General features: G+C 45.0%; 1 long non-coding RNA gene across 2 annotated transcripts; it reads right to left on the bottom strand.

Moving 5' to 3' along the window:
- Positions 1–851: 851 nt before the first annotated feature.
- On the bottom strand, positions 852–22144 carry LOC146347451 (uncharacterized). Of its 2 annotated transcripts, XR_014790307.1 has the most exons (4): positions 21656–22144; positions 18090–18181; positions 3164–3290; positions 1013–2286 (listed from the first exon to the last, which is right to left on the bottom strand). It is a non-coding gene; the product is annotated as an uncharacterized LOC146347451 (long non-coding RNA). The 2 variants fall into 2 exon arrangements; XR_014790306.1 differs by lacking the exon at positions 18090–18181 and having other exon boundaries at positions 852–2286; positions 21656–22119.
- Positions 22145–23067: the final 923 nt, after the last annotated feature.

Here is a 23067-nt window from a genome sequence, read left to right as displayed (position 1 = left end):
CAAGGAGTCTATTGCAGCCGTCCCTGACCTGGAATGAGTTGGACTACAACTCCCATCAGCCCCAGCTGGCATGGCAGTGGGGAAAGCTGGTCTGTTCATTTGCAAAAATGTTACATAGCACTGCCTTGTGATCTGTGCCCTTGTGATGACTTGTGTGTGTTTCCACCTGAGCCTGTTCCTAGATGTCTGACTCCACAGCATATATCCAGTTGGAGCAGCTATTCAGCGTAGCTCAACTACGGAGGGCAGCCAGGCACTCTCTGGAGAGAATGTCAGGGCTGGAGCACCTTGCTCCTAAATGCGGGCTGGGTGCATTGGTGACCCTGGCTCCTCCAGGCCTGGAGAGCAAAGGGCTTGCACAGCTTCCAAGGTGATCAGATGACTCCACAATGCAGTCACAGAGATGAGATCCCACTGGCTCAAGGGCGTTCTTGACTTCATGGAATATTTGCCCACCAAATAAGAGGCAGTTGACAGGTGTCCCAACCTGAAGTGGGACTTAAGATGCCCTTAATTTTAAGTACAGGGTGAAAATGGAACACATTGCTCTGGGATGTTTAGAGGCATCTAAAATAAAGTTGGATACATTCTTAAAGGATTAGGAATACTGGAATAGTGAATTGTGTGAAGTGCAAAGTTGGGTCAGGTAACTTTCAAGTTCCCTTTTGGCTTTTGTGCTGCTAGAACAGGGGACGAGCAATATGTGGCCCCTGTGATGTTGCTGCAGTGCAACACCCATCACCCGTAGCCTCCAATGATGACGGATGATGGGAGTGCAGTCCAACAACATCTGGAGGGATACAAGATGCCCACCTGTGCTCTAAAATTAATTTTTGTTCCCTTTTCTTTATATGCTACTGTTCTTCCAAAATTAGCCCCAAAAGCAGCCACAAAAGCATTCAGGATTAGGGCTGGATGAAACTGTCAGTTCTGATTTCTCTCAGTTTCTTGTTTTTCCAATCTTAAACTTGATTCATCTCAAACTTTGAGGGTTGTTTTTTTTTTTTTTTTTAAGTTTGCATAAAAATGCCTGCCTGAGGACTGAGATCTGTTAGAGGGGCCCTCCTCTGCATCTCACCAGTGCAAGACATACATTATGATGGGATGTGGGAAAGGGCCTTCTCTGCTGTGGCACCCCAGTTGTGGAATGCCCTCCCCTTGAAGGCCCAATTGGTGCAGACTTTGGTCTAATTTCGGCACCAAGTAAAAACATGGCTTTTTACCAAAGCCTTTAAGGTCTAAAAATACATTCCCTAAAGTAGCACACTGTTTTAACTGTGTTATTATTTTAGATTTTAATTGATATTAGTTTGTTTAATGGTTTAATATGTTTTAGGTGTTTAAATTATTTATTGTTTTATAGTGCTTAAATTGATTTTATCTGTACGCAGCTGTGAGATCTTAATGATATAGAGTGGGATAGAAATGTTTTAAATAAATAAATAAATATTTTTTGTGTGCAGGTTTCTCCTCATACATGCATTTTTGTATGCATTTTTGCCTAATGTACACTTTAGGTTGAAAGCAATTTCCCCAACATAATGCATGTTTTAATGTTCTGTTTGCATAGTGATTCAAAGGTATGAGATTAGGTACATTCGCATTATAATGTAAACTGAACAAATTTCTCCCTCGTCCCTAAACAAGATATACCATACAAATAACACTTTAAAATCCCAGGCATCTAATTCCCCCAGGTCTAAAGGTGCATTATCAGGATGCCCATGAGTTTCCCAGCCTGAACATACTAGCTTTTCATTCAGCTGGAAGTTTCTTGGTAGGCTTTCCACTATTGTTTGAGTCCTGAAAATAGCAGAGAATGGCTTTGCTGAGAGAGACTGGTGTCTGTCTCATGGTACACATTCTTGATTATTGAAATGAGGAACTTGGATGCCTCCTCAAAGTGAGGATGGGAGTTGGGGAGCAATAAAAAAGTTGTTCTGATTTTGTAGTGACCTGAACTTAGAATTCCACATTAAAACGGAGACATGAAAATTTTGGTTGAGAGATAAAAGCCAGCCCAGAGAGAACCTGACCACATGCCGGATGATATTAGTGGCAGATGGGACTGTCAGAAGTGTGATGGCATTTCCTCTGAATGTGCGCGTGTGTGCTTCAACTTTGATGTGAGCATGATTAGCAAGGAAACTATGCTTTGTTCCCTTGCCTTCACATGGACTCAATATCAGCAGTTATCGCTTACTTGTATTTTTTGAAAATAAAATATTATGCTCTCTCTCCAGTTCATGCGTAGATGCATCACACAATGTGGCTTTTTTGTTGAACCTTTAAAAAAGAAACACAAAACAGTCAATCAATGGGCTGAATACAGAGCCCGAAGTGCTAAAAATAAGTCTCCCCCTCCCCGGCTTTCTTCTTAATCCAGATCTTTACATTTTCTCTGGTTTTCTTCTTTAAATCTGAGTACCACTTTTTTTCATAAGTGACTTAACATCAGTCCCCTTCTTGCCCCCAGACACCCATGAAATCACTGCAAATGCCACTTTATTGCAAAATGACTGCAGCTTTATTAAGCAGCAGGATTTACAGGCAATAACACAATCAATATTACATTAATATATCACATTATTACAGAAAGCTCCTAAAAGGCCTGCCTCTGGCCTGAAATATACATGGAATCATTGTTTCCACTGACAGAATTTAAGCAGAAATGAATGTAAATGGTTCAAAACATTTCTTCTCTCCCTCCCCCATCAAACCGGAGAGTCTAAGCAATGCTTTCCTTCCAGGTTTTGTCTGAATTATAAGGGCAAAGTTCTCTCCATTCCTATATCGCATGCATCGTTGTCCCTATATTGCATGCATATAGGGATTATTATTGCATTAGCTACCCTAATGTCACATGGAGAAGGAACAGGCAAAACATTCTCTGGCCATGATTGGCTAAACTGCTCAGATCCTAGAGCAGGCAGAAGGGCCCAGAAACTGAGCAGACATGGGGCTAAGAACAGAGCAAGCTCAGGGAAGCAGTAAAGCCCAGGATGGCCACTTATGAATCACCAAAGAAGAGGAAATGCATCACCCCGAAAGAGGACCAAAGATGGCACCAATTTGCATAGCATCTGCATATGCTAACTTATTTGTACAGATGCAAATTGAGAAATAATCTTTATAATTTCAATAGATATACAGCATATCTCACCATAGCATAGAGGACTGTGCCCAGGTAGCCTGTGTGCCTTGCTCAGTCTGCTCTCCAGGTGCTGTTGACAGGCAACGTCCTCCTGATGGTTCCTTACGGTTCAAACAGGACTTTGGACTGGACAGCCCTTCAAATAGAGGATGCTTTCAAAAAGGAGGACAGTCCTCTGGCAGCCTTTCAAATAGAGGACTGCCCTTGCATAAGAGGACACATGGCCACCCTAAGCCCAGAAGGGTTGGAACAAGGAGGGGTCCAGTAGCAGGGGCATTGCTAGGCACTTTCGGGGCTCAGGCCCATAGGACACAAATCTCCATGTGCTAATTTATATTTATTTATGTAAATTTAGAAATAATTACTAGGACTTTAGTTTTCACAGGAGGCTAAGCCAGATAATTAATTTCTGAAATAATCTCAAATAAAATAAATTCTCCAGTTCTTTACCCCCTGAGCCAGATCATCTTAAACCAAGAGGAAAGTTTTTTTCCCCATGCTTAATCGCCATGTAGGGGAAGATTGGGGGCAGGGGAGGGGGCTGCAGGATGTGGGAAAGGGAGAGTTAATCTTTCCCTCCCCAATTACAATCCCCCTTGAAAATTGTCCCCTACATGGCAATTAAGCTGAGAAAACAATCTTCCATTGCTATCAATGGACACTCAGGGCTCTGTGGAATAGATTCAGGGCCCTGGGGAAAAGATTTGGGGCCAGGCCTTGCAATGCCCCTCTCCAATAGAATGAAGGCAAGAAAAGAAGAATAGTGGGAGGCGCCTGAGAGGAGAAGGAAAATCAGAAGCGAGAAAGAGGAGAATGGAGATTGAGGAGAGATGCACGTGGGCAGAGCGGGAGTGGTAAGGAAGACTGAAGATTACATGTTCGATGTATCCAATGAGAGTCCTATTCAGAGCACACCCATGGAAATGAGTGGGACTTCAGTTAGACTAACGTTGGATACAACCCATTGATTTGTAGGAACTAGGCAAATTGTTTAGGAAAATATGCTGTGAATGGTGGCCCTCTGTCTCTAGGGATCCCACTACATTTTGGGTGGTGGTGGTAATGTTTTATTTTTCAAAAGAAAATACAGAAACACACCCATATTGATTCAAAATCCCTCCCCAATGCTCCCACCTCTTATGAAGTTAACAATTGCAATGCACTTCTACTGCATTAAGGAAACACAGCCAATGCAACCCAGAACTACTTACTTGGGGTGTTTCTACATTAAGCAACCCCCCCCCACACACACACACACACAAAACCCCACATCCTTTCTGGAGCTTCCTGCTTTCGGTCTCTTTGCAGGATTAGGAAGGGCTTCTTTGCATGGCAGCTACATGGTTTGAACTGAGGGAGTGCCTCCCTCCCTCTCTCCCTGGCATGTGTGCAAAGCAGGGGGGGGGAGTCTTGTTTTCGTAGCTGAACTTCTGCTGTACTGTTTTCTCGCAGCCCCCAGGGAACCTCTGACTTACTTCTGAGTAGACATCAAATGTAAGATTGCACTGTAAGTCTGCAACCCTCGGCACACTTACTTGGGAGTAAGCCCCACTGAACTCACTAGGGTGCTCTGAAACAACAGAGGACGTTGCTTTTGAGCTTGGTGGGGTGGTGGATCAGATGTGTCTCCCTTCGTTGCAGGGAGGCATTTTACCCTCTTCTCCCTCCAACTGAGAGATGTGGAGGCAGGAGACGCAATCGGCAGGCAATTCTTGCCCTCGCTGCTGTCAAATCTCATCCTGACCACGCCCCCAACAACTGAAAACAAATACGCACATCAGGCAGACACAACGGTTTCTTCTGCTACTGGAGAATTTCCTAGGGAGGTCATGGCGCTCCTGTTCCATGGGCTGGGAAAAATACCACATTTTTTGCTTTGGGGGAAAACATGATATAGGCTGGAGGAAATGGCAGGAGACAGCCTGGAGGGTAACAGCGTCATCTAAAGAGTCCACAAACTTCCAAGACATTTCAATAGCAGGATAAAAGCTCCGTGTGATGAACCCATTGGTGTCACATCCCTGCTTTTCTTTAACACACCACAACCAACAGGGTGTCCCAAGCCATGAAAGGCTTTATAGGTAAAAAACAACACTTTGTTAGGGATGTCAGAGAATTCTGCCACGGATCTCGGTGAGACCAAATGCCAGTGCATTCAGCCCCCCAAAATCCATGGTGGAACGAAGCCCCCCTGCCCCCCCACCCTGCGAAAGGCACACAAAACAGGACACCTACCTGGTGCCGTTTGCGCTGCTTTGCGAATGGTGGCCGCAACTGCGGCCACCATTTGCTTCTTCATTATAGCCGTGATAGGCTATGTAAATACTTATGTAGCCTATCACGGCTAATGCAGGGATGCCATTTGCGTCCCTGCGGAAGCCGTGATAGGCTGCATAAGTATTTACGTAGCCTATCACAGCAAAAAAAAAGGAACGCAAATGGTGGCAGCTACAGCAGAATCGGCAAATGGCGGCCACTACACCATTTGCACCCCTCTACGTAAATATTTACATAGCATATCACGGCCAAAAAAAAAGGGAATGCAAATGGTGGCCGCCGTAGCGCCGCCATTTGCGTTCGCTGTTTGTTTTTTTGCCGTGATAGGCTACATAAATATTTACGTAGTCTATCATGGCAAAATACAGGGATGCAAATGGCGGCGGCTATGGCAGCCACCGTTTGTATCCCTGTGCAGGTTGCCCAGCGGCCGGATGTCCGGCTGCGGGCGGCCCCGGCCAATGGCTCTGCGGAATCGCCATGGAGTGGAGCCGGCCAGAGAGAATTTCAGGGGGAGGGACGGAGCGCCTCTCCCCCACCGCGAATGTCACCCTTCGAAAAGATAAGTGACTTTTGTACATCCCTCGTACTGAGTCCAGAAATGGACTGGGAACCAGTGCAGCTGACAAAGTGTTGTCATTGTTTCTTCCACCTTCACTTGAAGGCCACAGTTATAATTCTCTTTAATAGGATAGGAACAATAAGACCAATCCACCTGGAAGTTCTCCTTCTTAGGCTTCAATAAATCTTCCATCGGACTTTTGCAAGACAACTTTCTGGTGGATTGGGCCCAATCTAAATAAGCCATCAGAACCATCCAATGCCACATCTTTCTGCATTCTAAATATACATGTTTCATTCCTACAATAATTGTGCCAGGCAATTTTTAATGATCAATTATTAATAGTGATATCATTAGATTAATAAGTTTGCATTAAGGAGATTTGCCTGGAGTCAAAGCTGGAGTATAGAAGGATGAAGACGAATGATAAAGAATGATAAAGAAGAGGACGGCTGGTGTATTTGGGTGCTGTGAGGAGAGATTTTACTAACTTTGGTCTTTTCCAGATGGAATCAAGGGAGCATATCTAAACCCAGGAGCTGGGTTGGGGCTCCTTGCAGCTCTTCTTTATTGACTGAGGAGTTGGTTCACGCTTGACATCTTTGCGCTTGATTCCTGAACTTGGACCTGGTTCACACATGAATGTTCAACACTTGGCAACTGTAGAATCCAGTGATGTCTTGCATGTGTGAACAGACTGAAGAACTTTTGTGTCTTACATCACTTCAGAGACACAATGTTCTTCAACAGAGCCAGTTCATGCATCATGCTATGCTTTCAGTGGTGGTCATCTAGTGTACTGCAATCAAGTATCAGGAACCTGGGTGATGTAGATGCACATGTGAATTGGCCCTGTGTGACTGGCAGCTGACTGTGTGAACTAATTCCATTGAAAATAATTGTGTCTGAGGTGCTCTGAAAGATCGATCCTTGGTGTTCTATCTGTGATGGTAGTTTTCTTACGCAATTTCCATGGGGCTTGCGCAGAAGATCTTCCTGGTAGACTGCAGCCTTCTAAATGTTGCTGTTCTTCTAAAGACATGTCTCTGGGGCAGATTCATGCCTTGAAATGTGGGTCTGCTCATATTAGCTGTAAAGTTAGGGATGGGTCCAGTTAAAAGCACAAAAGAGGTTCATGAGCAGAGGGTGCTGCCCCCCACGCCACCCTCCCCGTCCCATCCAGGTGACCAGGGTGACCAGCCAGAAGGGTGATTAATAAATTTAATAATAATAATTTAATAATAATAATCCCCCCAGCCCTTCCTCTCACCTGCTTTTATCCTAGATGTGCTCACTTCTGGATTCAGAGCCTGGTTTGAGGGGACATTAACTTGGGGTCTATCTGTATGGGGGGGGCAAAGCAGCAGGTGAGAGGAGGGTTTAGTGCACCTGCCTCCTTTTTTGTTTTGCTTTCATCCCCCAGGATATAATCAGGTCAGAGCCACTTTTAAAGACACGGGTCTATTACTGTCAAGTATCCCTCAGCTCCCGAACACCTTCGTGGCTGTGCAGATGTCTTTGTTTCTTTTGTTTTGCAGTGGGCTTTTGCTAGATCTCCGCCTTCCCCAACCTGATGGCCTCCATGCTGGCTAGGAAGGATAGGACTCACAGCCCAACACATCTGGAGAGCAAGGCTGGGGAAGGCTGCTGTAACAATTGCTTTAACAAGCAAGGGCTTGTTTTCAGTGGCACCATAAAGAATCAATATTGATGCTGATGTGCTGCCATTAGCACTTGCCACAAAGCAAAACATCTGGAGGAAATCTGCACCAATGCAATTAATTTACTTCTGTTATTATTGTTATTATCATCATCACCAGGAAGGGGTGTCTTAATGAAGCCCACTGGAGCCAGTGATTCAGATTGTGAAGGCTGTTTGGCTGGTTTAGGAGGTATCCCAATACTAAAGCCAGAACTACACCCTACATTCAATGGGTAGCTGGTGCCAAAAGCAGGAATTACACATTTAATTTCTTCCCCCTCCCATAACATCCAGGGGCAGGTAGGGGAAAGCACAAACCATGAGTCATGATGTCAGGACATGGGTAAGCTGTCCTAGACGTTACAGAGGGAGAGAGTGGAATCAAAATGTATCGTTGCCATTTTCAGTGGCAGCCATACGTTTAATGTAACTTGTCATTCCAGCCAAATTGGAAGGCTTGTTGAAGAGAATTATCCAAACTGAAAGAACACATAACTGAAGGGGGTTCCTCCACCAGAATTGGGCACAGTTTCCATACATTTTCTAACAAATCTGTACAACAACCCTGTAAGGTAAGACATTAGTATTTCCATGTTAAAGATTGAGGGGAGATTTGCTGAGGCTGAGAATAGCAGCTTGACTGTGGTGAGCTAGTATACTTATAATCTGTGATTGAAGTGAGATATGGCTTTGCAAGATCCTGGCTTACAACTCATACTCTTAGTCACTATGCCAGCTCAGGAATTCTGATACCAGAATACATTGTTCTAGATGACCTTTAAGGTCCCCTCCAAGCAAGCATGAAATTAGATTTTTTGTGGTGAGAGTACACTGGAAAGTGACCATCATAATGTAATGCAAAGCAGCAAAAACTTAAGTACAAGTAGAGTAAGGGTACAATCCTATGCATGTTTAGACAGAAAAAAAGGCCTACAACTCTCAGCATTCCCCAGGCAGCATGGCTGGCTAAGGGAATGCTGGGGGTTGTAGGCCTCTTTTCTGTCTAAACATGCATAGGATTGCACCCTAATATGCTTAAGGAATCTAACCTATTAAATAATTTTTCATAAAATTAAGTTTTTACATTAATAATTTTTAATGTGCCAAGTGTCCAAGAGCATGTCAATCATCCCATTGCCTTTGTTCCCCATTGGCCAGAATGCTAGAAGCCCAAAGCAGGTTACTTCTTGCAGAACCATCAGGTGCAATACTCTCTGCACATTTTCCCTTCTATCTCCATCATGAAAAGGAGTAGAGATCTCCCATTTTAAACAAGAACTGAACATTTTTGGAAAGTAGCAATGACAAAATGACAACATTAACCAGTTTTATTGGGATCGGAATAGGATGCCAGACAAGTCATCGGTTGTGTGAAAGCTTACCAGGGTTCAGCCCCGGCATCTGTTTTTAATGCCAGGACTCAACCCCCAAATCTAGGAAATATGACCTGATTCAAGTGCGCTTGAGCAGGCACAGAGTACATTTCCATCACCACCGGGGGGTAACCACACAAAGGGATTTCCAGGTGCAGTTTCTGGGCAGACTTGAACCCTGGTGTCTCTTTGTCTAGAAATAAAGCACCAATGCCAGGTAACAATAGGCTTACAGAGAACTGGGCCTGGTTTGCATATTACTGGAATAAAAAGTTGAGTGACATGGGACAATCTTGGTTACAGTTAGTTGCTGTAAAACAACATTTTAAGATGGAAAAAATGCATAAAAGAAAATGGGGTCGAATATCAGGGGGCCACATGCATGCTCTGCTCTGCCCTGCTCCTCCCCCGCCCCCTGCCCCACCACACACACACTGGCCCTGTCTCCACTTGAAACCTATCGCTGGCATTCTTGAGCATTTGCGAGAGTGGCGGCTGAGGTGAGCATCCCAGTGGCCTGGTGATAATCCACCCATCACAGCCTTCCTGGCTCAGGACCATCTGCCAGGGAGGGGACCAAGAAACTGTCAGAAAGCAAACACCGCCAATGCAAGGAGTTGATTAAGGCAACTTCGCCTGACTCTTTGCTTACGGTTGCGAAAGCAGGAATGTTTCAGCATTACTGTTTCCAAAAGATTAATAAAGATGTTCAGGAGGCTGAAGTGCTGGGAGATTTGTTTAATTATTCCCCACAGTCTTGGCCCAGCAATCTGCTGACATTTCGCCCCGACCTTGCAAATCCTCAGCAAATATTAATATATCAACTCAAACAGGGGCTCTTGTTTTATTGGTTCACGGAGCTCAGAAAGATTCGCCACAGCAGTGAAAAAATAATGTGCAGAACTGAGGGTGAACGGCTCCTTTGATATCACCTTCTGCTGCACACATGTGCTAGGAGCATCAACAAAATGGAAATACCGCTCCTTTGCCACAGCTGTGGAGTGACACTTCAGATGCCGCGGCTTTCCTTTGTGCAGACCGCTGGAACGGGCCCAGAAACCACGGTGGCAAGAGATTAGAAAACACATAAACACAGAGAGACAGGAAGAAATTACATTTGATTATCTGACACGGTAGAAAATTTTTAACAACGGGCAAGTTCTCCTCTTGCAGCTGAAGCATCTTGGCCTAGAGCAATCAGGAGAACTGAGAGCTGGGTTCACACACATGCACAGTCCTTGCTCACATCGAGCGATAACTTGCAAGTGTGAATGAGCCATCTCGGATTAACTGCCACAGACAGAATTTTCATATCACACCCAGCGTCATCACCAATTAATGACAGCGCCGTGAACAGATTATATACCTGAGATCGCACCTTCATATTGCCTGATGCTGACTCCTCAAGCACAACGTGTTTCAACAGAGACATGTCACACTTTCAACTGAACACCATTCAGCTCACCCCTGCATGGTCCTTGCTCCTTGGCTGCCGCATCAGGTGAGGACTCTTGCATGTAAAGGAGCCATCACAAATTAAGAACATAACTGTTGATTTGCTGGATTAGGTGAAAGGTCCATCTAGTCCAGCATTTCGGTTCCAAAAGCTGCCAGCTAGGTGCCTATGGGAAGGCCCTGTTGTTTGTCTCTAGCATCTGGTATTCAAATATATACTGCTTCTGTACATGGAAGTTCCATTGAACTGTCACGGCTAATGGCTGTTGGTATACTTATCCTCCATGCACTTGTCTATGAATATGGATCACCACAGATATGTGATATTCTCCAATGTCAACTCAAATACAAAAGAAGTTCACACGTTCAGATGGGAGTCACCAAGAGCTGGCCCACACAAGTGTGATAAGGTAAGTATCACTTAATAACTCACAGCTGAATTAGGGAAGTTTTTTTTTATTATCACATTACATCCGTTAATTGGCTTATCTTGTGCCAGGTTGTTTGTGTTATCAGAGGCCAGTTTTGTGAGCAGCCACTGTTAACAAAGTGATTAGCACTGTTAGTACTTTCTGCATTTAATTTCCTTCTGGCCTCACTGTTTACAATCTCCCCCCACCCCCCAACACACACACCACATATAGGGTTGGATCCAGGATCTGCCTTCTACAAGAGGAGAGACTTTGCTCACAGAAGGTCCCCCCTCACATCCCCATTCAGCAGGGTCTCCAGACACTCCGTGTAGTATTTCCAGGGGGCTGGAGGGGCTGCTGTGGGAAAGGTGAGGCGGGGAAGTCCACTTTCATCGGCATTGTTGATCCAGCATAAATCTGAATCTAACCCACTCTGTATATGAAATTGCAACTCTCAATAATATTTCATCCATCTGATGAGGTGGACTATAGTCCACAGAAGCTTACGCCAGAACAAACTGATCAGTCTTCAGTTAGTCACAAGACCCTGGGTTGTTTTTGCTGCGATAGACTACCCCTCTGAAAGTTATACGAAGAATGTGACTTGGTGTGATGCGAGGCAGTATTGATTGGTGTCTCATGCAGGTCAGACATGCAGGTCACCCACAGATTGTGTTCATCACTTGGTGATCACAGATGATGTGTGAATGAAACACCACAGATGGAACTTCTGTATCTCCCCCAAATACCATGTTCCATTCACACACTTAGCTACAAGTCATCAAGCAATGAGAAAATAAGTGATGTATATGCATATATGAACCACCCGCAACTGTTAGCTTAATCAAATGAGGCCAAGTGTGCTTCTGTGTGAACCCAGGCCTAAAGTTTCTCTAGGTTCCTTTGTTTTCTTTCTTGCCGTTTCTCTCCTGTGCAGAAACTTCTGCTTCCCTCCCGCTCCCTTTTGGATCTTGCCCATCTTTGACACATTTTAGGTATCTGTCAAAACACAAAAGCTGCTTGTGCATGCAAACCCCTTCCCTCACTTTCACTCCCTCCCCACACGCACATTTCAACCTAATCACTAACTCACCCCAGACCACGTGGCAGAGGGTGGGGTGGCCTTCCTGAGCTGCCATTTTTGGCATTCAGCTGCTGCACTGAGCTGTGGAGTTAATGTGTGATTAATTTGATTCATAAACATGTTAATCACTTCATTGTGTGAGTTGGTTAGCATTCTCCACAGCTAGCACCTTTCTTAAAACTTATCTCTCCCCGCCCACCTGCCCTCTCACTCTCCCCCACCATCCCTCCCTCTCCCACTTCCTCCCTCTCTCTCTCTCTCTCTCTCTCTCTCTCTCTCTCTCACACACACACACACACACACACTCACACACACCCCTCTCAAACATAGTTAATATTTTTTCAACATTTTTTCTCTAACTTGTCCTTAAGCCAAGGCTTAAATTGTGCCGCTGTTGACATGATGGTTGAGCCCTGGAATCTGTTTTCAGTGCCAGCAGCCTCATCCTGGAACATATTAATCAGTTGTCTGTTTATTTGTTTATACTGCACCATCAGTGAACATGGTATCTTACGAAGTTACATAGGCCACATGGCCAGATCCCCACTTGCAAAGAGCTTACATTACAATCTAAAATAGACAGTGGAGAAAATGGGGGGGGGGAAGAGAGAGACAGAGACAGAAAGACAGAGAATAAAAGGGGGGACATATATGGGCAAATGCTGCTATACATACTTCAAACATGGTTAGAGTTGAGAAGGAGGATACGCCAAAGGCGGATGAGAAAGGTAGGTTTTGAAGGAAGGAGGGGAGGTGGTACCACATACATGTTCTGGAGGGCAGTTCCACATATAGGGGGCAGCAGAGAAGAAAGGGCATAATGGTGAACCTAGATTAAAGTGCACCAAGTTAAAGTGCAGAGTGCATTCTGTGTGCCACTAAATGACTGTTCTTCCATACATCAAGGATCCAGTGGGGGGTGGAGTGGGGGCTGAGCTTTTTAGATAGAGTTCTGTAAAACAGAAATTAAGCAACAAGCACTGTGGAGGAAAGTGAATAGAAGAAAAGGAATAGAAACCTTACCTAACTACAGCCTCTGGGCTTAAAGTGGCCCGTTTCTTTCAAATGCCCTTGTATTCAAAGATGATGGTAGGTAGCTAGCTCATTAGCTTCTAATGCTTTATAAACAGGACTGTTTATAAAGCATTAGAAAAATTAACAGAGGATGGACGGCTCTTTCCATTACTGTAAGCCATGACAGGTAAATAAAACCTCCATAGACAGAGGTAGTTAACCTCTGAATACCAGTTGCTGGGAACAAGTAGCCAGAGAAGGTCATCACCTTTATGCTGGACTGGATGGACTTTGGTCCAACTGAGCAAGGCAAGTGTGTGTGTGTGTGTGTGTGTGTGTGCGAGAGAGAGAGAGAGAGAGCGGAGAGAGAGAGAGAGCGGAGAGGGGGGGAGTTGCTCTTGAAAATATTGGTATACTTAGACCTATTACAATCAGTGGGACAAGTTAGTCATGACTAACTTAAGTCCTACTGATTGCAATGGGTCTACTCTGAGTATGACTATGCCAGGATCCAACCCATAATTGCCTTCCTGGATCAGACCAAGGCCCGTCTAGTCCAGCATTTGCTTTCTAACAAGTGGCCAGTACAATGCCCCTGGGAAGCCCACAAAGGAACAACCCACCCCTTCAACTTCCCTTCTCTTGCCCTCCCACCCTCATCTCCCCAGCAATTGGTATTCAGAGGTATACTGCTTTTGAATATGGAGGTTCCATTTAGCTTCCATGGCTAATCATTATTGATAAGACACCACGAATTTGTCTAATGCATTTTTAAACCAATCTAAGAGCTTTTCTACAGGAGGCTGTTAATGCGCTATATCTACTTTTGGTTTTGTTGCAGAATTGAGATCCGAGCATTTCATGAGGTAAGGAGCATTTCCTTTCCTGCTTTCCCCCTATATAACCTCTAGATGGCACTGTGGTATAGTGGAATAGAAAATATGCAAGAGAAAATTGTGCTTTCTTTTGCCTTCACAATTAAATGTGGCATTTTCCATGCTCTAAAAAATCTTGCTGAAAGTGCTGGCTAGACACAGAGGTGAAACTGGAGGGTCACAACCTGTCTAAATAACCTGTTAACAACCATGAGTAGGGAATGACCAGCACAGGAAAAATGCCTCGTGTAGAAAGGCCTTAAGTCAATCTCCATCACCGCATCTTGTGGCAGTGAACTCCACCGGCAAATGTCATGCCCAGCTTTTGTTTATGTCAGTGCTGAACTATTGCTGGTCAATTTCTTTGGGTAACTTGAAATTCTAGTAGTAGGAAGGAAGAACGATATCCCTCTTTCCAAATCCTCTCTTTTTTTCCTCTCCAAATCTGGGTGGGGAGGGGAGGAGAGAGGAGGAGGAGAAGCAGCAGCAGCAGCTTAAAAGGATCTCCTCTGCCCTCCAAAGGTTGTTGTGCCTGCTCCTGGACTATGTCATCTCCCCAGCCAACGCAACTCCTGAAAATGGATAAATGGATTTAGAGCACAATTCTGTGCATGCTTAGACAGGAAAAAAAAGCCATGATACCTGGGGCACGCTGGGAATTGTAGGACTTTTTTCTGTCTAAGCATGCATTGGATTGTGCCCTTAGTGGATGAGAGACCCCCACGGCATCTTCGAAAGCAGTGCCCCCAGGGCTGGGGAGGGAGGAGCGCATCTGTCTAAGCTGGGCCACCTGACAAGGGGCGTGACTGCTCCTGCCACTGCCAGCGAGGACAGCAATAAACTCGCCCCGACCACCGCTGTGGTTTTGCGGCTTTTGTTTGGGAGGCAGCCCAGGGAAATGGCTGTGGCCAAGGCTGCAGACAAAGGCAAGAGGGCTGTGTGGGGTCAAACACTCCGAGACCACCACCCGCCCCAATCCTGAGCAAACAAGTTTAACTTCCGGCAAAAGTAAAATTGGGTGGGTGACTACTACCATCCCCCACTCATGATCATCTGGTATCCTCGAAGTACTTAGTTTTTTTACAAGGTTAAAAAAAAAACCCTAAGCGTCCCAAGGACCTTACAATCTAAACCTTAGATTCTAAGGGTACGATTCAGCCACATTACAATCTAAGGATATGATCCAGTCCAATTAAATATGCCCCATTGATTAAGGCATTTGCTTAACTCTCCGATTGAAATCAATGAGGTGTGGAAGGGCTTAATTGGGTATGGATCGTGCCATACATTTGGGAAAGGGAGACAACTGCTCAAATGCAGTTACACCTGGTACTTCTCTGATAGTGCAATCCTATAGGTGTCTACTCAAACATAAGTCTCATATCAGTTCATTCTCAGGTAGTGAGTATAGGACGGCAGCAGCCTGAATCAATATTCATAGATGAGTCAAGTCTATCCAAATCCTGATACTTTAACCCCTCACCCCCACCCCCACACACTGTCATTTTATTTACAGGAAGGTATGGTTGAGTCTGTAAAGTTTTACACTAGCTGAGTCTTCATTTAATCTCAAGGCTGATCCTTGTGTTTTCTGTCTCCCGGGATCTTCTGATGATGATTTCTGCCATCATGGCAGGTTTTGTGGGGTCCTTAAGAGGCATCCAAAGCCAGCTAAGTACCTGGCGTACTGAAAGCCTGCTTCCCAGGGGGCGTGCACGAGGACATCGCACTTGTGAACTCAACATTAAAATTAGTCCAACGGTGAATGCCTGTTCATGCAGTATCACCAAGAAGGAAGGACTCAAAACACCAATGAAGCCATCGTCCTGCTGCAATGACAAACTGGAGGGAGGGATCGGCCCTCATTCCACAGGGGGTTGGCTGTTGAGGTATGTTGACGAGGACTTAACCTGTGTAAAAGAACAGCAACGAGTCTCTTGCCATGAGAGGTGAAATCTCACACCCTTTTACATGGCGTTAATCAATCTGGAATTACCACTAACACCTTTTCTGTAAATCCTGGGCATTGATATCCATTACATTCACCACTTCACATATCAACAGACAAGTAGTGAAATAATGAGCAGGCAAAATTCACCCATTACTACTTTTTATTTCCCCCACCTCCCTCTCTCATACACACGTGTGTGTAGAAAAAGTTGGGACACTTAATCTGTGATAATTATGATTAAATAAATAAGCTCTCAGTCAAGTCTCATTGAGGCCACTGTAACTTACTTCCAAGTAAATATGCATAGGATCCAGCTGCACATAAATGTATTGGGGTTTCAGAGAACCAGAGAGCATAAAAACAATAGAAACGCCACATACATTAGAATACTCTGTTGTTAGTCTGTCTAATCACATGCTATATTATGATTGAGAATCAGAAGACAGACAGTGGGATTTGGATGGATATAACAGACAGATGCCACCTGAGTTGGGCAAAGAACTGTTTCTCTTACAACCGGATCCTGCCTTGGAAGTTTATATGGAAGTAAGCCCTACTAAGTCCAATAAGACTTATTCCCTTGTAGATGTGACAATGCATGCACACTTGCTTGGAAGAATGCAACGCTGGAGAAAATGGGACTTATTTTGAGTAAACATGCATAGGTATGGATGATTAAATTCGACCACCCCACAGGGTTGTTGTTTTGACAGAACCAAAATCAGGATTGCAAAGCACTTTGCAAGCAGAAGGCCCATATAGCTGAAGGAAATTTAAGGGATTCTTGTAAAGGTTGGGGGAAGGGAACAAAGGCTCCAGCAACCAAACCTGCAGCCCAGACCTCTTCATTGTCATCACCACCACCATCTTTTCTGTATAGTGCTTAAAACAAAGTAAGCACTTCACAGAAATCAAAAAAGAGTTTTCTTACTCAGAAATTAGTCCCCTTGGTTTCCATAGGACCCACTCCCAACGTCCCAAGTAGGTGTACAGAGGTGCAGCCCTAAGGATCCATTTGGGTCAAGGTGCTTGCTCTCCTCCCCTTTAGGAGTTCTATGGCTGGAGAAGTTTGAAGTGGTGTGTGTGTGTGTGTGTGTGTGTGAGAGAGAGAGAGAGAGAGAGAGAGACAGACAGACAGACAGACAGACAGACCTCTTCATCATTTCAGAGTCTAGGCTCCCTTCAGGTAGTATCCAACGTTAGTCTTATGAAGAGTAGACCCAATGAAATGAATGGGACTTACGTCAGTCATGACTAACTTAAGTCCCATTCATTTCAATGGGTTTACTCTATGTAGCACTAACATTGGATGCTGCCCTTTGTTATGCAGATGCCTTCCAGGCTACCTCCCTTCAGTCTGGGAGTCCTGCAGGTAAGGCAGAAGAAGCCTTCACCATCCATTCCAATGATGTCAGTAGCACAGTTACGCTAACCAGTAAAAGCTTCTGGACTTGGCCAAACTCTTGGCTTAGTCTGAAGCAGGGATGGGTGAACCCCCCAACATCCAGGGGGGTCTTCCACAGGGAAATCCAGGCCACTTGGGCCCCTGTGGATTTCCCTGGAGCCCTGGTGTATCCACTGGATTTTGTGGGGTGGCTCTCCAGCATTATAAAAGGTGTACAGCCATAATTGACATATTTTACACCATTTGCAGCCGTAAAGCACTTCTACGTAAGTTGCAGCCATAAGCTGCAATATACATAGAAGTAGGTGCTTTACAGCCACAAATGGCGTAAAATAAGCCAATTATGGCTGCAATTTTCCCACGATGGGGTAATGGCAGCCGCAGTTAGCCTATTCTGCCTTTTATAGTGCTGAAGAGCTGCCCCGTGGTAAATCCGAAGGAGTCAGAGGTGAGTGGAGCCAGTCCATTGCGGACTCTGCAGGTTCGATTCTTGGGAATCCAGCCTTATTGGAGTCTGCAGTAGATTTCTCCAGCATCCCTAGTCTGAAGTGATCCTCTCAAGGTTGGTTCATAGATGCATGTATACACCTGATGACTGACAACTGAATACATGAACCACCTCCACTGAAAAGTGGCAACTTAGAGGTGACATGAGGGTTCCATCTGCACTAGCATTGATGATGCGATTCACACATGTACCTCCATGTGATGTTGCAGTCATCACCATCACATCAATCTCAACTGGATTAGCAATTGAGCTCAGGATATGTGAACGGAGCCTTGTCTGGTGGTGTAGTGGTCAATTCTGAAGTGGAGGAGCTTACCGTGACAGCCCCCATAGCCACACACCCAAGGACAGTCCACCAGGAGATATGTAGTCACGCTGCCAGGAGACACGTATTTATGTCCTGCTTTTCTATTATTAATATTAAAAGGAGATAACACTTGTAAAAATCTCCATCATAAAACACAAACTACTAATAACATTTCACAATTAAGTTTAACTTCTGTAAACCACCCAGAGAGCTTCAGCTATGGGGCAGTATAGACATGTAATAAATAAATCAGGGATGCTTTGACTTAGATTCCTGCATTGAGCAGGGGGTTGGACTTGATGGTCTTATAGGCCCCTTCCAACCCTACTATTCGATGATTCTATGATAATAAATAAATAATATTTTTTTTTTAAAAAAAGGACATGGCTGCAACCCTTCCATGGTTACTTCGTAGCAATGGATAAATATATCAATTTTGGTTTCTCTCAGTTTCTCATTTTTCCATTCTTAAGTTCAGTTTGTCCCTCATGTTAGGATTTTTTTAAAAGTTTTTTTTAAGTTTTTTTTTATAAGTTTGTATAAAAATCTGTACACATTCTGTGTACATTTCTCCTAAATATGTGCTTTCTTGGGCACACAGTTTTGCCTAACATACACATTTCTGCAGGCAGTTTTCCTAATATACTGCATTTTAATGTTATTTTTACGAATATATGCATTTCTGTGTTAACTTTCCACTAATATACACAATTTTGTATGCAATTTTTGGATCAGAGGACTCCATTGCAAAATTTGGAGAAGTGCAAATGTTCAAGTACAACAGAGTTTTGGTTCGCATAATGGTCCCAAAATGCAAAATTTTACAGAAGTTTGCAATAAAATCCAAACAAAATGAATTTCTCCTGCATCCCTATTTACCTGGGATGATGTCATCACTCATAATCTGAAAAAATCCCAGGGCTGCACTCCCCTGCATTCTCCCTCCATTACACCACTGCATACCACACCTAAAAATACAGTTACAGTGGGAAGCTTTCCTGCCCACCCCTTAAAAACCTGGACTTTAAAAAGTAGGATATATGGGTGGGGCCTTCCTCCCCCCTCCCGCAACAAAAGCTTTGCTGTGTAGAAACTGGGATGTAAGGGTAGGAGACGGAGTAGGAGCCCTCCTTTAACCCTCACCCCTACACACTTGATGCTCTCAGTAGCCTGCCTGTAGCAAACCAGGCAGCAGCCATCACTGGCAAGCGTCTGTCTTTCCTTCTTTGTCTCTCTTCCTTCCTTCCTTTTGTACCAACCTCAATTGTTACCCTTCAATAATGCAATATCCAGGGCATCTGGAGGGGAGTGGGATGTAGGGATGTATGGATTGTGTAAAAGCCATTCCTTCTGTGTTTTGCAGATGGTCAGGCGCCTTTCATTCTGCCATCCATCCCTGGACAGAATTCGTCTTTTTCTGAATTTGCACAAATGTGCACAAAAATTACATGTGCAGAAATGCACAAATCCCCCCAAATGTGCATTTCCGTGCTTTAGCCTGTGTGTGTGTGTGTGTGGGGGGGGAATGTGAATTCTTTGCCTTTTTTAATTTTGTGAATTTTTCTACAACAAAATGTGCACAAAATTCCCAAAAGATAGAAAACTGGTCTGCAAATCTGTGGAATCCTCCTGACAGGGGGACAGGCTGGTCCACTGCAGAATTTGCAGGTCGAATTCATGACAATCCAGACTCCTTCAGTTCCATGGCAGATTTCTCCAACACCTCTAGTGGGATGGTGTCAGACGGAGGCAGCCACCAAAAATGATATCTGCTGTCATTGGGCAATGTAAACTTCTCTCACCCCAAACAGGGTGCCAAATGGGCACAAATGAAAAACAATGAACCCACTTGGGAGTTACTGACAGCATTCATGGTGCAGCAAATGAACACGGATAACACCCTCATGTGGCCCCAGACCCAAGTGGAATCAGTGCACACATTCAGGTGCCAGCTGAAAAGTGATGGACAACCGTGTGTGATCCAGCCCTGGGTTCCTAGCCAGTCAGGTGATGATATGATGATGACAACACAGACCAAACGAACACCACTGCAGACAAAATCTCCGCAGCGCATTTTCAAAACATTTCAGCTGAAATGAAGTGATGGCGTGGATCACCCCGACCACTGCTGTGCTGAGCAGGGGTGGCTTTATGGAGAGAAAATAAGGCTGATGGGGGAAGAGGGTGAGGGAGAGAAAAGGAGATAATGGGTCAAGCTGTTCCTGATCCTGTTGTGTGTGCGCATTTCGAATGCTTTGATGCAAAACTGGGCATTTCCCTTGATTCAAACCACAGGTGGGCAAGTTGTGGCCCTCCAGAGGTTGTGGCCTACAGCTCCCATCATATCTCACCATTGGCTGTGCTGGTAGGACTGTGATGGCTTTGTAGGCCAAAGCTCCTGGAGGCCCACAAGTTGCCCACCCCTGAGCTAAACAGTATCAGTCATCGGCTTTCTTTGCCCAGCCTCCAGGAGCTAACAAGATTTGCACCCATAAATAGATGTGCACAGGGCACAGGCCTAAAAGACTTTCATGCCAGTCTTATTTGCTGCGCTGGGAGCTACATACGTGAAAGGTGCTAAGTTGCATGGTATAGCTTTAAATGGATTCACATTCTGACGTGCATTCACATACACATCCCCATCTACATTTCATAGAGCTTTAGAAGACCGTCATGGTGTGTAGAGAAAAAAGTATCTGCCTCTCTCACAACAGGAGAACTGATGCACATGTGTGTTGCTCAGAGAAATTGACTAGGGGTAGATAAAGGGCAGACACAATGGAATATAATTCTTCACACAAGCTGTGAGTAAATTAAGGTACAATCCTCTGCATATGTAGACAGAAAAAAGTCCTACAACTACCAGCAGTGCTGGCTGGGGAATGCTGGGCGTTGTTTAGACAGAAAAAAAAAAGTCCTACATGTATAGGATTGCACCGTTATGGAATGTGCTGCCCCCAATATGTGGTTTCAAAAGCTTTAAATGCAAATGATACAAATCCTTGATTTATCTGTTGGCATGACAGATAATGGAACCCCCATGTTTAGATGCAGCATATCTCTTGAATACCAATTATTGGGGTGTGGCCAGTGAAAAGAGGATGTGTCTTGTGAGTTTCTGACTGGACACTATTGGAAAGAGAATGCGGAAGGACCATGGTCTACTCCACCCAGCAGTTCTCCTGCTCTTACTTGGTGGATTTATGGCACCTTAACACCAGAGAAGAGGGCATATATGTTCCCCCCTCCTTCTCCCCACTCCCAGCAGTCTTATGTACACTCTCTTTGTGAGAGTCTCTCATCCAACAAGGACGATTGAAACTTTATAGCGCATGATTCATAGGCCGGATCTGTTCTTGGAGCCAGGGGGGCGCGTATTACATTCATCAGTGTCAGGCCGCTAAAAGAGAGACGTGCATATGAATTCTCCATATTGCAGAGGAGAGATAAATGCACTTGGGAACCAGCGGATCCGACGGCGTGGAAAACAAAAATAAAAATAAAGCAAATGTGATCACGGCACGGACACCCCCCAGACGAGTCATCTGAGCGGCTGAACTCTCGCGCACCCTTACCTGGGAGCAAGTCCCGTTGAACTCGGTGGGCCTTACTTTCAAGTAAACTCAGCAGGATTTACTTCCCAGTATCGGATCGATTTCTCCGGTTACATCTTACTGTGTCTCTCCTCGCGAAGAGGAACAACCAGCCGCCTCGCCCAAGCAAATCTCTCGCTCTCCCGAGCACCTTCCCGGGCAGCCGAGCAAAAATAAAACCGCAAGGCGAGACGAGAGAGGCCAGGCAGGCAGACTGAGAGGCTGACCAGGGTTAATTCGGAGCGGCGGCGGCGGCGCGCCTGGCCCGTTTCGAAGTAGCCGAAGTTCTCCCAGCAAAGAGCCATAAATAAGCAAATGGGAGCAGCTGTTCTGTCGGCAAAAGTAAACGCCACAGAGGCATTTCTCTGTTTAATCTGGGAACTGCTCGTTCTTTCTGGAAGCGAGGATTACACGCGCCTCTCTTTCCTAGCCTACTGGAGGAAATGGTTTCCCATAGAATTGCTCTATCTCAGACAGATAGAGTTTAAACAAAGGGAAGGCGAACTCAAGGCACCGCCCCGCCCCCATGATTCAGGATTCACTGGCACCCATTGCTAAACGCATATGCTTGAAACGAAGCGGAAGGGGTCTTTCCCCTGTTCATCGTTTGCTTATAGCCCCCGCCCTCACTGGTTTAAATGTAGATAATAAGTTCCTGGGGGGCAGGGACTTTATGGGTGCTATAAATTGAAGGTACGCTGCTAAATTTGCTGCTACCAATATAAAATACTACCACTAAATAATAATAATAATAATAATAATAAATGCCATTAAATTCCGAAAAAAGCAAAGGTAGGCTCACTGACCATCAGAAAAATTCCAAAATCCATGTTGCTGTATTACCTTTATTAGGCCAACCAAAAGATATCACACACATACACACACCTAAATTGTGCAAGCTTTCGAGATCCCCAGATCTCTTCTTCAGGCTAGATGTTATAAAAGGCAGGTTAGAAGGGGAGGGAAAGGGGAAAACATAACTAGATTGTGTAGTCACATTGTCTGCCAAGTAAATATGTGTAGGGTTAAGGCAGACAACTTACCTACACTTAAGGCACAATCCTATGCATGTTTAGACAGAAAAAAGTCCTACAACTCCCGGCATCCCCTAGCCGGGGGATGCTGGGAGTTGTAAGACTTTTTTCTGCCTGAACATCTATAGGATTGCCGCCTTCACTGCAAGACGCACCGTGAGTGTCGCTTCGAAGTATCGTGAGAAACGAGCCCACGCCCGTCTTGCTCAGTCGGTCCTGTCTACACTGACCAGCAGCAGCTGTCCTTTTGGACAAGGAACTTCCCCAGTTCTACCTGGACATTCCAGGGAGGGAACCTGGGACTTTCTGCACATGCTCTGTCGCTGAGCCACAGCACACACACCCCGCCCCCGCATGCAG

Source organism: Heloderma suspectum, chromosome 4, assembly GCF_057233095.1.
Source record: "Heloderma suspectum isolate Gila_16-S chromosome 4, 16-S_ref, whole genome shotgun sequence".
Classification (NCBI taxonomy): Eukaryota; Metazoa; Chordata; class Lepidosauria; order Squamata; family Helodermatidae; genus Heloderma; species Heloderma suspectum.
Note: the sequence above shows the minus strand (reverse complement) of the source record. Positions and strands in the feature narration are given on the sequence as shown.